The sequence below is a fragment of the Vanacampus margaritifer genome, chromosome 8, assembly GCF_051991255.1.
Source record: "Vanacampus margaritifer isolate UIUO_Vmar chromosome 8, RoL_Vmar_1.0, whole genome shotgun sequence".
Classification (NCBI taxonomy): domain Eukaryota; kingdom Metazoa; phylum Chordata; class Actinopteri; order Syngnathiformes; family Syngnathidae; genus Vanacampus; species Vanacampus margaritifer.
In genome coordinates this window covers 4,751,150-4,770,209 of record NC_135439.1, presented here as the reverse complement: position 1 = coordinate 4,770,209, position 19,060 = coordinate 4,751,150, and the positions used below count along the sequence as shown (strand labels likewise).

Here is a 19,060-nt window from a genome sequence, read left to right as displayed (position 1 = left end):
GGATATTGACAAAATGGATTTGATGACAACGGCATCAGCGTCGTGTTTTCGTGGCCTTATTATTATTACGATTGTTATTATTGCTTCATATTCCGTTTGTGTTATTTAGCTGGCAGACGAGCATGTTGATTCACGCGTTGGTGACCCATTTGTGTGGAAAAGATATATTGTGACAACACCCGAGGCCACGTGACAGACACTCTGCGCAAACAACTGGAAGAACATGTGACACGTATACATTCCGTTCATCCGCGTTTAGGACCTCGAGGGATTTCTTTCACATGCAAATACGGGATTGTTTGTCTTGGGAGTTGTATTATTACAAGGGGGGGAAAAATCGCATAATTCGACATATATATTTTTTGTAATATTAAAAGATTTTATTTTTTTGGTCACATTAAGAACTTAATATAACAGGGAAAATGACGGTATTTCTTTTTTTTTTTTTATATATATAATTTTATTTTGCAGAATTTGAAAGGCTCTTTTGATTTGCCGGCAGTCGGCTTTGTTCTCTCCCACAACGGCGCACAAAGATGCAAACACCCACTTAGCATGAGCAGGACACAAAAATAAGGACCTAGGGGTAAAAAATGCTGAGTGAGTGTTATCATGGACTGTCAAAATTTTGGAAGTAAGCCTTGATTTACGTCAGTATTCATCTGCCTTTTCTCAGCGTTACTTAAAAATGCTCGTTTGATTACATTTCGACTTAGTGATTCTGCAGGTCAATCAAACATCATTTTCCTTGTACCTGCAAACTTGACAAATATCCATCACCAATCCAAACGCAGACCTTCACCCATCTGTTGCTGTTCTTCACACGCCAGACACTAGAGAGAGAGTGTGTGTGTGTGTGTGTGGGAGGGTGCGCTTGCACACATATGTCCATGTATGTTGATTTAATTTGTTTTATTTGTTTATGGATTTGCGTGGAATTGAAACGTCGCGATCCGCATGTAACGTAACATAAGGTACCGCCAAAGCAAACAAACCATAGCTCGGAATGGCTGCATAATAAAGCTGCAATAAAGCGCATGCAGTCTAGAGAAAAGTGGTTATTGCGTCTTTGTTCTCAATTCTATCTGGGACGAGATCAACCCAACTAGTAAAGCAATGATGTGCTGTGAGTTCTTTGGACATTTGCACATCAATGTACTCAAACACCGAGTGATGTGTGAGGCTGCAGTAACATAAGCCCATAAGAGAAAATGATCAGTTAAAGATTTTTTTCCCACTTTTTTCCCAACCAAATTATTCAAGTAATTCGATTAATCATTACAGCCCTTTGCTAGACTAATGACTAGGGTTGCTATCAAATATTTTAGAATTAATTATTCTAGCAGTTATTCTGATTATGGATCTAGTAATCGGATTAAAAAAAAATCATTTTGCATTTGAGTTTTTTGCGAAAAAAAAAAGAAAAAGATTGCTAACTCTGAAGCAACCCCCTTCACTCCCGGTTGTTTTACTGGATTTTAACCGAGTTTGCAAAACTTACAGAATACTGTGTTCTATTCTTTTAAAAACATGGAACCTACCAAAAGAAAGATTGAAAAAAAAAAAGTATCTGTTTCCGTTTTGCAGCAATTAGCAGTAGAATATAGCTATGTTTCATCAATATTCACATTCCTGGTGAAAACACTGACAAAAAGAGCTGGTTGCAACCTGGCCCTGGTTGATCTCTTATACTCTGCTGTCACCTGCTGGCCGTTTTTTTTGTAATTACTACCATTGCTTTAAGCCACCTCTTCATATCAGAAGCCGCTTCAAAGCCTTCTGTATGCTCTTGCATTAAAAAAAAAGAAAAAAGAAAAAAAAAGAAAAAAGAAAAAAGAAAAAAAAAGAAAAAAAAAGAAAAAAAAGAAAAAAGAAAAAAAGAAAAAAAAACTTTTTTTTAAACAGAAATACGTTTTTAGGTTTGAATGAGTTAACTTATTGTTGTTGTTTATTTAGTATTGTTAAATGATTTTGCAAAACAAACAACTAATAAGCATGATCACACAAAAGGCAGTGATGTACAAGTTATTAATTCACTGAACTGACAATTAATTTGACATTTTCATGAATTGATTATGATTCAGCTGCTGGTTTGGGCCGTCACGTCAGAAAAAAGGGCATAAATGTTGATCTTGCAAAATTAAAGCAGTTGTTTTCATGGACACAAAAACAGAAGGGAGGCTTTAATACATCGCCGTTGAGATTAAGTAAGGCTGCAGCCAACTAAAACAATGAAGGAGCATTCGTAGTGTAACAGCTCCTCTGCTTGTAACCATGGCGATATTTGGCATCCAATCGCTTTTGTCTATTGATTTGTTATCAAAATAAAAGGTTGTATGTTGCTAACTGATGAACAAATGTCAATGTCCAAACGTAACCATTTATGTACATCTGAATATGCGCTGATACGCAAAGTTTGTCAGGACCAAAAGGTCTACAGGCTAATCATTATTGGACAAGACGATGTATTGATCTATGTTGTCTCAAAGTAACTACGCTCTTTTCATGCTTATCTTACCAACATTACCAGTGTGGCTGATTAGAGCCGCTTACTGATTGCTACTCTAATAAGCTGGGAAAAGGGCAGTTTCTTTGTATCGATCCCAATCAGCTGTCTTTCAATTGGCGGACACAAGAAACAAGTTGAGGCATTTTCATACGGAAAGCGTGAAAGGCCGCCATCTTGGTTTGAAGCTGCCATTTTAGAATTATTCATGCCATTTTCCTGAGTGAAAGACATAGTCTGCCATCTTGGTGTGAATGAGTTCTTTTTTTCCCATTTTCATGCATATTTCAGATGATGTAGAGATTTTAACAAATTACTACCAAATTTGAATCACTTGTACTAGACAGATGATTGATAATAAAGTCATTGTCTATAGAAGGAATGTGACGTGTATTTCTGGACTAAAGTCTTAGAAAAATTTTCCGCTATTTTGGACTGTAGGATACCTTTATCTCCAAACTTGTGTTTGCTAGGTGACCTAACAACAACTGACTTACCACATAAACAATTTCAATCTACACTTGTAGCCCTTACTATCGCTAAAAAAACAATTCTTGTTAACTGGAAAAATAAACAAACTCTGAATATCGACCAATGGTCTAACCTCCTCATAAATCACATTTTAATGGAAAAAATATCTGCCTCAAATAAAAACCAAATATCAAAATTTATAGAAACATGGTCTACGTATATAAATTTTTTTAACCTACTGTAATTCCGATTACTTAATTCTGTCTGTTAGCGAGAGCCACTACATCGTATCAATAACTTACATTGATGTTTCTGCATTTGGCAATTTATTATTATATTATATTATTAGTATGGGATTTTTTTTTAATGGGCTTTAGGTGAACTGATGAATACACACACGCTCGCACGCACGCACGCACACACACACACACACGCACATACACATACTCACCCACATACAAAAAAAAGGTATATATATATATATATATATATGTGTGTATATGTATATATATATATGTATATGTATTTAAAAAAAAAGAAAAGAAAAAAAAAACATTAAATTTTTTTTAATTGATTTGTTGGATTTTTAAAAAAAAAAGAAAAAAAAAGGAGAGCAATGATGATGTCAAATCGAATGAACAATACTGAGCTCTCCTGTAAAGAGAGAGAAAAAAAAAAAAAAAAGAAGGAATGTGACAGTTAAGTTTGATGACTGGCTGTAAAATACAAAACGTGGCTTCAAAATTCGGCTCCAGTTTCACTTTGCAGCATGTGGAATTTGGCAAAAAAAAAAAAAAACACCCAGCCAAAAAATACCCATGTAGTTTTCTATTTTGATTTGAAGCTCCCATTTTAAAGTTATTTGGATTGTATATAGGGGTGCTTCAATATTCAGATTGCTACAAGATTTTAACCGTCTATGCTTGACAAATGGAGAAAATGGAATTAGGAATTTTAAAAAGTTTTGTCACTATGGATGCGGGCGACATTTAGCGTCCCACCATAAAACACAAAACTCTAATAACGGCACTTGAAAACTCAATCTGCAAAACTAACTTCGCCTAACAACATGGAATTTCGCTTTCATTTGGTCTTTTTCCGAAACTGGTTGAAAGACAAATTTTTCAGGGAGATTTTGTCCTATTCCTGCCAAATATTAACCACCTATAGGCAACAGATGGGCGGCGCCAAATTGCAAAAATGGCGAGTTTTTCCTCATTTAGTGTGGGTGGAGCATGGCAATGAAATCTGAGGTCACCCCCCCCCCCCAAAAAAAAATAAAAAATAAAAATAAAAATCACAAAAGACACAAGAAGTCAGTCATTACCTAGAGTTTGAATTTGACATTTCATTCTGGCAGCCAATGTAGATACTGGTTAAATGCATGATGTTAAAATGATCAATGACAGTAAAAGGACAAGACTAGTTGTCAAGAGGACACTCCATTTACCATTTTCTGACATTGTGGGTGTCTTATAGAAGCACTGTTATGCGAAATTACCCTCTTCCCAGTGTGTTTGGTTGACTGATTAATTATTCAGCCAAGGTTGTTCTCAAGTCACTTTAGACAGCCACCAATTGGCTCTGACCTCCCGTGATTGTCAGTTTGACACCGAGCTTGACAAATGCCAAACAAACGCCGCATACCCGCGTTTCCTTACCTTCTCGTACCAAAAACAACAACAATACGGTCATGCAGGTGCTCGTCTTTAAGCGACAGGTGAAAAGGCCACCAGACTGGGTGGAAACCACAAAACCTGTCATCTCCTTCAACCCAATACCGTCTAATTCGGGATGCAGCTTGGCGGTCTCCAGCGAGGCATGCGAGCGAGCATTACGCACACGTCTAGCACACTCGGAGATGTCGGACAACGCCTCGGGCGCGAATGCTGCGCAGTGCGGATGCAAGCCAATCGTAGACGGTGACTTGTTTCCCCGCCTGGTCGGGCCTGGTGTGTCGTCTCATACTACAGAGGTGAAATGTTCAGGAAAGAAAGGTTAGCAAAACAAGCAGAGTCACGACGACAGCAATCCTCTTTTTCTACATCGTTGTGACAAAAAGTGGCGGTGGCGGCTGCCTGAAGACTCAAACTCATTCATACATGAAACTGTGTCATTATGTTCACCATTGTGGGTCAAAGAACAGGTCGGCAGTTTGGAAAGAACACGCGGCTTTCTGGTGTGGTGTTCACTGACCATTTGGGAACACTTTCAAAAAGATGCAAGGTACTAAATGAGTCAGCGACCTCTAAAATGGACTCGAGCTCACCCGGCCTCTACAAAGGCATTTTGCAGTGTTGATATCGGGCATGTCCACACGTATGCAACTATTTTTTAAGTTAAAGTCCACTTACAAATAGACAATTCCAGCAGAACATTTACACAACTTTTTTTTCCCACAGTGGACACCATCTCCGATACGTTTTTTTTTTTTTTAACTTTATATTCTAGTGTCGTAGCATTTCATCATTTCTTTTGTATTTGTCTGTTGTGAGCTTATTATTATTGTGGAAATGCTGAAAGCAAGGCTCAAATCCCGCCTTAGACGGGTTGCAGTTTAATCGTCTTTATTTTTTTAATTTATCATTCAACTACAATTAACTCTTTGACTGCCAAAAACGTTAAATAACGTTTAGTAAAATCCTATGGAGGAGTGCCAAAGACGTTAAAAGACGTTTGTTTCAAAACAGAGGTGAAACTAACCATTTTCTATTGTGGATTACTGAAAAACGGAATAAGGTAGAAACAAACTTTTTTTTTCTGATGAAAGATGAGAGTCCAATCTTTTTTTGGTAGTATGTGTGTTTCCATAGTCCAAACACATAATTTTCTATGGACCTTGAAAGATCAGTCAAAATGCTTAAAATCGGCTGGCACCCACGGCATCCCTTTTCTGAAAACGTCTGGCAGTCAAAGAGTTAATAAATAATTAATTATATCATAAGCATTCCATAAGCATTCCACATGCATTTAAATATTAGCATTCAGCTTCAACAGCAAGTCTACTGTGGCTTGGTGGGTCGTGCGGCGGAGCTTTGATTGGTAAACAGGAGGCGATGGTTCGAATACCACCTTAGGTGGTCGCTTGTTTTCTTTTTGTTTATTTATCATGCAACTACAATTAATAATTTGTAATTTTCACATAATTTATCTTTCAATTGACTTCATAATCAATTTACTTCATAACCATTCCACACACTTTAAAATCTTAGCATTCAGCTTTCAGCATTCCCATGCAAGTTCTCCAGAAATTTTATCTAGTTATTATTATTATTATTATTATTGAATTCAATTACAATTTTTGTTTGCTTATCTATCTTGGTGGGGGAAAAAAACATACTTAAGGAGTCCGAAAAATATCTCTGTCCAAAACTCATTCAGTAGCGCCTGCGGGAAAGTAATAAATAAACAAAGAATTAAAAATGCCCCTGGCACCAGTTTCACCGGTCAATATGAAATTGGGTGGATACGTCTAACTACCATGGCAGGATGCATGAAAAAGTCTCATGCTGAAAATTAAAGTTAAAGTTTGCCATTTTGGTTTGTAGTAGCTAAATATATAAAGCATAATAACAGAAGTATAACAGGGGTGTTTGCCTAAAATAACAGAATACGTCTTTTCCTGGAAACCAACTGAACCGTGAATAACCAAAGTGGCTACAGCTGTCGTCTTTGAACACAATCTTAGTTTGAAAGTTTTCCTTGCCGTCGTCTGTCTCAAGCGTCGTATCTTATGCTGCCAAGCTGTCACTTTGAGAGAGAAAAAACAAACGGTACTTATGCTTGCACAGACAAAATGGAGGATTGGACCCACTGGTGACAGCTCATCTCGCTTTGACAAAACACTGAATATTTGATTACAAACAGGAAGTTGCACAGTTGACAAAAAAAAATGCGGATTGTAAAATTTATGGGCACTGGGCATGAGGAAATGCAACAAAGTGTGGCCAACATTTCATATTAGCATCTGATGCTACAAAACAGCGATTTAGTGGTTTGTGATTGTGAACGGTCATTTGTCCTATGTCTGGCTGGCAACTTAACCAGAGTATACCCCGTTTCTCTCGCCAAGAGTTAGCTGGGATCCTGATGAGGACAAGCGCTATAAGGTTACGAGTGTGGCAACTATTGGGATATTTGGATGATTACAACACACACTGATGAAGCTATTTTCTCGCCTGTCTCTCTCTGCGACGGCGGAGTGTGTCGGCGTTGTTCAGTTCCGCCGAGATGACGCTTTTAGACAAGCGTGAAGACACGAGCGTGCAGGTGCTCGTCCAATGTGTACGCGTATGATAAAGAAGAAGCTCAGAGGTGTACACGCTCAATGCATATGCCTTGGCGCATGTCTTAAATCAAGGGGTTTCAAACTGAAAAGCAACATTGCAGAGAAATAACTTTTTTTTTTTTTCTCAGGAGAGCTCAGTATTGTTCATTCGATTTGACATCATCATTGCTCTCCTTTTTTTTTTTTTAAAAAAAAACAAACAAATCAATTAAAAAAAATTTAATAAATGTTTTTTTTAAATATATATATAAAATATAATATATATTTAATATTATTATTATTATTAAATTATATTTATTATTATTAAATTATAATATAATATAATGGGATGCTGGACTATAAACCAAAAATAAAAAGTAATCGTGTAGCTCTTTCAAATATAAACAAGGACGCTCAAAACATTACGGAGAGAACGTGTCAGAGTCTAACGGACTGTTGGAGTTCAAATCAAAATAAAAAGGACTGAATTGGAAAAAGTACAAGCAGAACAAATAAGTTGGTAGTTAAACATGGATGCACACAACGTTGCGGAGTGACCAAGTGTCAGAGTTAACCGGACAGCTGGAGTTAAAATGGCTAATTTAGAGGCAGACTGCATAGCTCCTTGGAACATATAAAAGGAAACAGTACACTCTAAAAACTGTTGGGTCAAAAATACCCTAACTATGGGTAAAAAATGGACCGATCCTCTACTTGGGTCATTTTGACCCAACTTTGAGTCAAGTGTGTGTAAAACAATTCGTGAATATTGGTTAAATCCTTTACTTGGGTGAACAAAAATTGGGTCATTTTGTATAAAACAAGCCACAAAGTTGGGTCAAATTGACCCATAAAGTGGATCGGTCCATTTTTGAGCCATAATTGGGTCACTTTTGACCCAACTGTTTTTAGAGTGTACATACAACATTATGCTGTGTCCTAATATTGAAGTTGCACTGGTACTATTACGGAAAAATGTAGCTAACAGGACGGAACAGAGACAGACTGAGAGGAACTAAAATGCGGCGTACCTCGAGAACATCAAAACGCACAACATTGTTGAGCGACCACACTTCAAAGTCTACTGGAACTCATACAGCAAAACAAAATGGAACTATTGGGAGAAATTCAACAAAACGGCACAAACAGCGGAAGCCTGAACAGAACAAATTCACAAAGCCCGCCGGAATTTAAACATTGTCACACCACGTTGGGGGTCGATCGCGTCAGCATCTACCGCTGTGCATCACACAAAACGTAATGCAGCTCTGCTTACCCTTTGGCTTTGATGTGGTGTTTCACCTCTCTGAGTCCATCCAGAAAACAACTGCTTGAAAGTGGCTCTGGATCTTCACCCAGCCTAGTCTACAAGTATAGAAACTCATCAAATTGGCTGAAGAAACATTTCTGGAAGTAAGAAGATAACAACATATTCATTTCCGTGTTTAATTTCACACTTGATTTGTGAGCAGCTACTCAAGAGACCCAACTATTTGCTTACAAGCGCTTAAAAAGTCAATTTTCCATAATGTGTTTCCTTTAAGTCTCTTCTACACATTGCCACTCATGATGAGTCATAATGTATACCCTGCCCCCCCCCCCCTCAACCCCCCAAAAAAGCGATAAATACAAGCATCAACCCTAATTAACAGCTGAAAATAGTCTTGTTTGAGCAACAGTTAACGAAGGTCAATTAGTGCTCCTACTTAAAAATTCACACTAATTGCAAGCAATGTTTAATGAGCTTCCAAATCGGAGGCAGCGGCAGACGCGGAAACATGTTTTATTTTCTTTGGGGCGGAATATTTTTGATGAAAAAATAAATGGACAAAGAAATAGTAATAATGGCTCCACGAAAAGAAGCGACGCCCTTTTTTTCGCCCCTCTTGAGCCAATTAGCGTTCAAAGGATGTCGCGTTTGACGTCAGGCCGTCAACAGAAAAGCCCGTGCTCGTGTTTTGCGCGGACTGATGAGTCCGTTGCCCTTTAAGGATATCGGGAGGTGATACGAGTTCACTGAGAATCGTTATGATTGCAGAACTTGATACTTCCTGGAAACTTTACAAACAAAGAGTCATTTGAAACAGACAACGCATTAATATAAACAAATAGACTGTCACTGGTGGCTATAAGAGTGAATGCCACATTTCACTAATGAGGTCAATTTGGATTTTTGGGACCGCATTACGTTGTGTTCCCCCGGCATATCTCGCAATTTGGTGGCTAAAATTCGAGTCGATTTTAGACTCAGTAAAGCAAGGTCTAACTTGTGGCCCAGGTGGTGGAATGCGATTTTATTGGATTTGATCAAGGAGCAGGCACACAGATTCGGCACTGCGTGGACTTGTGTGGTGGATGACATCATATTTTATAGCTCAGTTTGCTAACTTCACGAGATTTAAAAAAAACTGGTGATTTTTGGCTGCTTAGTTCATGTTCTATAAACACAATATTAATTCATTCACTCACAGCCATTTTCACTCAAGCAACCCCCTTCACTCCTGGCTGTTTTACTGGATTTTGACAGATTTTGCAAGGCCCACAGAATATCGTGTTATCCATCCATTTTCGTGACCGCTTATTCCTCACACGGGTCGCTGCATATTGTGGGTTAACGTGACGTGGTAGTTTGTGACGGCACCAAACTTGTGACAGACGGCAGTAACACAATTTCGTCCTGAAATCACGTTCAAGCTCCAGTTAAGAGCAGTAAGACATAAATGACGGAGGCTGCCAGCTAGTAGCAGCAAGCTAGCCGCGCTAGCTAGCAGTGCTAAAGTTCCCCAAAATCTCTACTGTGGTTCTGACGTCACTTATCGTCACACAGACCAAAATCTATGGGAGAGAGATTCAGAGAGGAAAATAGTGTAATGCTAAAGCACAATTTAAATGTAAGTTTTTAAAAAATAAAATAAAAGTTGATAGAAAAAATTAAAACTAGTTGGTTATTCATTATTACTTTCAAATGTATTTTTTGTTTTTTCTATTTCTAATTGTTGTTTAACCAATCAAGAATATATATTTCTATGCAAATATCTGATTATTTGCTAGAATTTTCAGTAGGATATCTGAATACCAAAATATTTGATAGCTGCAGCCCTATTAATATTAATTTTTAGTTAGTTTTGTGGCATGCACACAAGTGCCTTCACCCCCCCCCCCCCCATCAAATCTAGCTAGCCTGCACACCGCAAGCCATACTGCTTATGTATAACTTTGATTTGAGATTTGCACAATAAATGTTGTTATCCAAAGTAAATTCATTCTTTCATTGTTTTAAAAAAATCTATTCTATAAAGGACTACGTAAGCCAGTAATTAAATCTACTTCATAAGCATTCCACACGCATTAAAATCTTAGCAGTAACCAGTAAATTATTTATTTAAATAAAAATAATAATTCTATACCATGATAAATAGCATTTCTGTTTATACCGTGATATGAATTTTGGGCCACATCACCCAGCCCTAACCTTCTCTTTAAAATAGTAATATATATTTGAATTCAATATGAAAAACTCAGGTCAAGTCAGGCTGTCGGCAGACATGTTTATCACCTCCTCACAGATACACACCCGAGCAAGGCACTTCTGGTCAAGATGTCACACTCAAGGGAGGAGATTTGCCGGCGGAAAAGGGGATCTAAGGCGCGGATGCAATCGGTGCGGCGCAGCTCCCCGGACGACGGTCAAATCAAAGGCGCGCGAGTGAAACTTTTTCCAAATGTACCGCTGACGGGCACGGTTTGGCTGTTGAAGCATAATGTAGCATTGAAGTGTGTGAAATGAAGATGTAATAATTCAGTTGTCAGGCATATAATTGGACATTATGCAAATGGGGCTGATTTGGGTTAATGAAGTTTACCCTGCATGCAGCATATATAGTGGCATACGCCAGCAACACAATGGGAAATAATGTACTTAAAATTGCTATTAAGCATAAGCTAGTATGGTGGAATACGAAATGCATAACAATTATGACAAAAATGTGGATGCACACAACATTGCAACGTGACCATTTATCATTATCTACTGGAAAAGGAACAAAACAACAAGATTATTCTGCAGATAAACAGAAAGAATGAAGGCAAACTGGGTGAAACTAAAACATTGCTCCCTGGCACATAAACTGTGGAATGACCACGTCAGATTCGACCAGAATGTAGCATTTTAAAACTTGAAGACTCATTTATTCAAATTCAACAAAACAACAAAAACATTCGTCGCATAGCTCCCAAGAATGTAAACATGGAAATATTGCGGCACGACCACACTTTACATTTTAAATCATAATGCTGACATATGAAGACGTCGTCAAATTTCATGAGGTCGGGCTTTAGGTTAGCAAGCTAGCACTCATGCATCTTTCATGAAGACCACTACTGGAGTTGCCCTTTTTTTTTTTAAAAAGGCTGCAGCCATACAGCGGCCATGCTGCTTTGCTTTCAAGGCCTGCGGTATGTGGTGCAATGTAACAGCCCCCCCCCCCCCCTCCCCCAATCAAGCAAAAAGGCGCTGAGTGGAGATCCAGCAGATTCATTAAAATAAATGTGACGGAACTTATTGAAAAAATGTGTTTAAAAAAAATTTAATCACTGGCTATAAAAGAGGCTTTTCGGCACTTTTTTTTTTTTTTGGTGTGCCGCTCTGTTGTATTATATAAAAGAATGAAGAATTTACAAAGGTTGTTACTTCAATTAGCATTTGAGTAGCTGCGCGGCTGGTACAGGCAATTTCGCTCCACAGCCCTGATGCTACTCTCATATACTACAACTGCGAAAATTGTTTGGTAGACTTGACCCACCCCCGCCACCCACTCCGTTTCCGTGCCATTTATATGAACCTTTGCCATGTAAAAAGCCGGAAAAATGCCGGCTTTTACAGGCAGTGTAAAAAAGTAGTGACCGTGATACTCCCTAAGATGGTGGAAAATTGCTCAGTGTACTCCGTCCTTCCATTTTATTTGGTGCTATTTATATAGACCATTTATATAGAAATAAAAGTAACACGGAAACAAGCTAGAAATGCCTTCTTACTGGCAGTGGAAAAGGAATTTGACACAATTGGTGTCACAGCTCAACTTCGTCGTCCATTCCCTGTCGGCAGAAAAATGCTGGCCTTTACAGGCAGTGTAAAAGGAGTTTGAAACACTTTTTCCCACCTCTGTCAGGACACAGAAATTTGCTGGGTCGACTTCATACACCCATTATTTGTTGTTTAACCGAATAGCGATACACAGTAAGCCGCGTAAAAGGGTCTTGACACGCAACCTCTGTTATGGTTTCCAACGCTATCTCTGAAGAAATTGTCCGGTCAACTTTATCTCCCTGTTCCGTATCCTCTGCCATCTTGAAACACCGGTGGTGTCACATTTGATATGACCTTTGAAAGCAGATCAACTTCATCCATCACGTCTGTGCTGAGGAAGAAAAAGGCACATCTATGATGGCTCCGATACTACCTCCAAAGGTGGAAAATTGCCGGGTTGACTTCATGCACCCATTTCTTGTCGACACGGGAAAAGGCGTAAAGATGTTGACCTTTGCAGGCAGTGTCAAAGGCGCTTCACACACAGGAGGTTTCCAAGCTGTTATGCAGAATTTCCGGGTTGACTTCATTGACCCATTTCATGTCATTTATTTACAACAGTGACACATAATCTGATGGATTTTTATTGGAACTATATAAATAAACATTCCATAACCACTTGTACGACTGACCTCAGCTACCGCTCTTGACTTGTATCGATATTTTCAAGATCAATACGGTTCTGGCACAGATAGAGGACAACAGTCCCGGTAGGACGGCGACAACACAGCACTGCAGTCTTAACAACAGCGTAGCGGCACAAGAACACTCATTGGCCTCAAGAGGAGCCCAGGAATGGAAGCAGGAACCTTCCAAATACCCCGAGAATCGATCAACCTCCTGAGATTTGCAGATTTACAGTAAATGAAACAAGACGAGAAGAAGCGCCACGTTGTAGACAACGTTCGGCGCGAGCCAGGGGAGAAGCTCGGGAGCCCCTGAGGTGACAGCGCCGATATCAATGTGAAATGATGACGAGACAAGAGCGGAGGCGTGGAGTTATTAGGGTTAGCGGCATCAGAAATTCGCATATTTCGCCAAAGGGGAGAGAAAACAGCCAGCGGGTGCGTCTGTTTAATTAGCAGGCAGGAAGTGTCGGGAAGCTAATGTTTTCCTTTCTACATCAGAACGTCGCAAGTTTGTGCAATCCAGGTCAAGCTAATAATGTCTGCTGCAATACATTCACTCACTTTTCCCAGTTTTGTGCCTGAAGGCTCCTTCTTTTTAGACACACTTTTAGTGACTCATCCCAGTCCTATAAAAGAGAAGGTCACATGGAATAAAAATTTACGCAAGGTTATTTGAACAACTGTGATTTCTTATGCTATTACTGCATCTAAATGCAGGTGAAAAAAAAGTTCACAAAGACTAATGGTCCCATGCTTTAAACCCGTATCCCACTGAGGGACGAATTCTCTAAACAGTTTTAATGGTTCTTGTCTCAATGCAATTTTGAACACGCTCAAGAAAATCATTGACTGTTTATTGAAAAAACGCTTGGTGAACATATGCGAACCTTGAACGAACCCTTACCGGAATTTGCTACTTTCGCCAACACTCGCAAACATTCACCCCTCAGTGGGATACTTGCGTTACGAGGTTTGCATAAACTTTGAGAAAAAGGAAATTAGATCCAGAGGTGTCCTACAAGCTGTACTAACTATAGATAAGGTTAAAATTTGGCAGCGGTTAGACAAAATATCAAGGAAAAATGTCATTTTTGGGGACCCCTTAAATACTTACGTACGTCTATTCATGATACACAAGTCTACCCGAGTTTGTGTTGCTGAGTGAAACTGGTTTTGAGGCCTGAATATATTTTCGATCAATTCACTAGGCAAGTTCCTTTTGTAGGACCCCTTTAGAAATAGCCAAAACATAACAACAATATGGTCTAAAGGCTTCTGTCCCAGGTGGCCCCGCTCGCCATATAGATCACATTAGTGTTATCATGACTGCACATGATAACTACTGATCTCCTCGGACCCCCATTATTCCATATGGACAGGCCATTGATGGAGGCAGTCAAATAGAAACGGCAAAGGGGATCGATGGCTACGCAGTGGCGGCAAGCTCTCCTTGTGGGAGCCATATTATTAGATTCCATACCATCTGATAACCCTTTTGCTTTTGATTGATCTTTTCCATTTCAAGCCGTGCGCCCCCGGATCGATGCTTCTGCCCTGTGGCCCGTAGAGCGAAATGGTGTTTTTTATAATAAAGGAGCCCCCACTCATCGTCGGGGTTAATTCCATCAAAGCTGTCTTGTCGACGAGATGTAATTTGCCAGATAGAGACAGAACAAAAAGAAGAAGAAGAAGAAGAAGAAAAAAAGCCTTTTACATCATGTCCTCGTTGCACAGTGTGTTTCTAAAGATCATCTAAAAGCTAGGAAAGAGTAATGAGATTAGAGTAACAATAGACCTAAAATGGCTGCTTCAAACCAAAATGGCAGACTTCCTATAATCTTAATATCTTTTTTTTTTTTTAAGTCTACCTATGATTAAGATGACTGCCAAGTTATATGTTGCCTATCGAAACTCTCTTTGGGGGCTGAATTTTCAAAACATTCATTGGGTAAACTCCTTTTGAAGGGCCCCTAAAAATGTGTCAAAATGACCACTTCAAACCAAAATGGCAGACACATCACACATATCACCATGCTAGGTATGGCTATGTCACATTCCTATGTGAAACCGGCTTTTAGGGCAGCATTTTATTGCTCTTCCTACTTTTATTTTTTGAGATATTAAATGAGCCTTACTCATCGTAGATGCTTTTAATCTGTCAGATTACATTAAACCAAAAGAAGGGAAAAAATATCCATCTTTCAAAATGATGTAATCATCGCGCAATGTGTTTCTAAGGGTCGCTGCACACCGTGTGACGCTTACGAATCGGACTAGGACTCGACTATCACCAAAAAAAAAAAAAAAACAGTTGGCCAATCACCCCCGCACATTGGGTGATTTTGCATAATGGCTCCATGCGATCTGAACAGTGTGGGCCTGTATCGCCTTCTGAGTGTCCTAGTAGGATGCAGGTTGCTCCAGAAAGAGGAAACGGGTGAGAGTAGAAAAACCTCAAAACTACTCGGTTTGATATCTTGCTGTATAGAAGCAGACTGTTAGAAAATCAGAATAGGTTGTCATTGATTATGTGATGCTATATAATTAGCATACCAGCTAACATGTCAGCTATAATTATTGTTTATTCTCTTTTAAAATAGTACCTGAAAACAGGACATGATTTAAGATCCTTATGTTACTCCCGTAGCACTTTCTGTACTTTTGTTGCTATCTTGCGCTAAATTTGTACACTACAACAATTAGCATGTTAGCAATTGATCAATTCCCATTAGAAATAGCACCTGGTGACAGGGTAACATGTAAAATCCTCCCCTATGCCTTTGTGCTTTTGCTACTCAGTTGTCATCTTGTGATATGCTAACATACGAGAGCTTAGCATGTTTAGCATGTGTCTAAATCATATTTTGAATGCAGAGAAAGTAAATTGAACTTCATAATCTGCACAATCCTTATTGACGCAGGGGGTTTAGGTCCGCGGTCCTGATTGAATCCATCCGCTTGATAATTAACTATGCATATTTGCTTGAACTCATTATTGATGAATAAATGTTTTCGTAAGATGACTTCTCCACAGTAATTACTCAACCCGTACAACCCCCATGATCCACGGGCCACTCACTAATAAGCTTATGAAAAGCACAAGTTGCCGACACTCCATAAAAACGAGCGTGGCCGAGACTATTTTTGGAGATGGAATCAAGTGCGGTTGAGGGTTTTGTTGCCTTTATGTCATGACTGACTAAGATAAATGTGCCATTGAAAGCGTGAGAACAAGAGAGTACATGAGCAGGGTCATCAGATTAGACAGAAGCCGAGAAGAAACAGCACTGTGGGATTCATTTTTTGTGTATTTGCGAAGGGATTCACACGGCAAAGTCAGAGATGTTCGCTTCAACAACCATCCATCCGTTTTTTTTGGAATAGCGCTTGCCCTCAGTGCTGCAGGTGAGCTGGAGCCTATCCTAGATAAGCGTGGTACACCCTGGACTGGACGCCAGTTATTTGCCAAAATATGACTAAAAAGACATCGAAAGGAACTTAGAAAATAGCTTGGACTTCTTCGTGTGTAACTATATCGAACCCTTCTCATTCTGCTGTATCTTGCCATTCCATAAAGTATGTGTAATCTTTCAATAGTTAGTCAAGCTTTTCACTCAGAATCTGATGACTTCATTCCAGACCTTGATTAAACTGCACACAATGATTATTTGATCCTGTGTGTGACTTGGACCGACATCAAATATTTCCATCGTGACGGGGCGGAGAATCAATCTGCAATCAGAACACAGAATAACCTTTAAGGCTTAAACTAATTAAGTCATCCAATTAGCAAAGCGTTGCTAATTTAGTCATCCAGCACACACAGCATTAGCATTCACTCGGAGTCGTGTTCATGCCCAATAAAGCCCTCTTTTGTCCGGAATTGTAAACTACTTCGAAAGCACCAACAGTTGTACAATTTGCAGTTTAACATTTTTTTTTTTTGGTCTGAAGCAAGCCTCCGGCTGTGTCCAAGTACTTTTGTACAGAGTTAGCAGGTGTTTTAGTGGCACAATTTCCATATATCTCATGTGATTATAACTTAGTAGGGGGAGAAATACATCGTGATTCTGGTCCATTTTCAGGGTAGGCTCACATCTTACTTAAAGCGGAACTCAACCGCCCAAAATTATTTTTGGGACAATAATACCTTCTATGCAGCCCAGCTAGTCTAGATATGACATTCTGGTTGATATTGTGTCAGTGGAATACAAGTTAAGCAGCAAAATCCAGCCATTTGTATCCATCTCAGGGGGCGGCCATTTTGCCACTTGCTGTCGACAGAAGATGACATCACAATTGCTTAGGTCTCAGTTAACAACCAATCACAGTGCAGCTTCAGAAAACAGGTGAGCTGTGATTGGTTATTGCCTGAGCAACATTGATGTCATCTTCAGTCAGACAGCAAGTGGCAAAATGGCCGCCCCTAAGATGGATAAAAATGGTTGGATTTTGCTTCATAACTCATATTCCACAAATGCAATATTAATCAGAATGTCATGTTTACACTAGTGAAGTCACATATAACAAATTATTGTCAAGAAATGTTTAAAGTTGACTTCCACTTTTGAGATAACTTAAGTATCACTTTGGAGAAGTTGCCTAACCCAGGTAGATGTTTCGACCGTATATCACTATATTGAATATTTATTACCCACTTTCTACTAATTGTCCATGGAGCTCCAATATTTGGATTGTTCCCCTCACTTTCTCAGTCTTCCATTCTCTGACTCGCCAAAGCCCGCCTGACCCCCGCCGCAGCTGTAAAGCTGCCCATCATCCACTTTTAATCATTAACCAGCGCGCTGCGAAGTGCCAATCCCTCCCACCATGTGCCAGGCAGCTTGAGCCCACTGATCATGCGATTTTCGCAGCTGATGACAGGAGCGTCCAAGGACGACGTCGCCGGGATCTTTGAGGGCTGCGCTGACACATTTGCTCAGCCGTCCTTCACTAAACTGTCCAGCGTGGCCACAAATGCGAGTTTGACAAGATGTATCCCCTCATCCTGCAGCTAGCCTGCGGTTATGGCTCTTCTTTTAGGCATAAACGGATTTTTTTAAGTCAGAAGTATGATCTTTGCATGCTGAGGGGACGTACACAAGCAAGCATGTCATATTCGCACAAGTAATATTTACACTCATTTTCACTATTTTAGTGACGCATGGGCTGGAGTGTGGATGATAGGTTTATGAATGAAAAAATAATGTGCAAATTTACTGGTCGAGCATGAGCAAGTAGATAAAAAAAAGGGTTCAAATTTTAGGGGCAAATTGCCACTATTTAGGGGCAGTCTGGTATGGAGGAGCCAAACTGCCAAAATTAAAATTAAATATTTGACTAAATAAATAAATAAATAAATATATAAATAAATAAACAAAAGTGAAAATAATAAAAAAAATTAAATACAAAAAATAAATATAAATGTAAATAAAAATTTCAATGGGATTTATTTCAACATTTATTTTTATATTTATTTTAATTTTTTTGAATCTTGTTTTTTATTTTGTATTCATTTTTACTTGTATTTATTCATTTAGGGATATACTGTAAATATATATTTTTATTTTTCTTAATTTTTTATGATATTTTTTATATCTGTTTTTACTTTCACCTTTATTCATTTATTTAGTTAGTCATTTATGTATTTTTTTTTTTTAGTCTGGCAGTTTCGGTTCTACATAGTCTGGAGCCCTGTTACAATAAATAAATTAATTATGTGACTTGTGCCTGAAAACTGGATTGGGCAATCTCATTAGAGACATTCCAGTCCTTCCCTTAAAAAAGGAAAAGCCGGATTTCACAGGATAAACTCACAGCTGTGCGCCTTCCATTTCCAGCACCTCGCTGTGACCAACTCCGTTTTCTCCAGTTGCTGCAACAGTGGAGTTTATTCGATGGGCTGGCTTGGGGGGAGGGGGGGGGAGGGTGCACTATCAACTGCCTTGCCAATAAAATGTCTTCTGCTCCCCAGAACTGTCGATTGGTTCCACCTTATCTACCTTAAACATGCCTTTGCTGACTTTTTTACGCTTCTTTTTCATGGAGGCTTTTCATTGTTTTTGCATGTGCACATAAAGACGTCAGTCATTAGTCCATTA

General features: G+C 39.0%; 1 protein-coding gene and 1 long non-coding RNA gene across 2 annotated transcripts in view; one reads left to right on the top strand and one right to left on the bottom strand.

Moving 5' to 3' along the window:
* Window positions 1-8,590, bottom strand: part of LOC144056133 (uncharacterized) — a 59,934-nt gene extending 51,344 nt beyond the window's left edge. Inside the window, exon 1 of the long non-coding RNA XR_013295005.1 lies at window positions 8,521-8,590. This is a non-coding gene — a long non-coding RNA (uncharacterized LOC144056133). The remainder of the gene's footprint in view (window positions 1-8,520) is intronic.
* Window positions 1-19,060, top strand: part of LOC144056130 (metabotropic glutamate receptor 4-like) — a 156,140-nt gene that overhangs the window by 43,193 nt on the left and 93,887 nt on the right. The gene's annotated exons all lie outside the window — the stretch shown is intronic.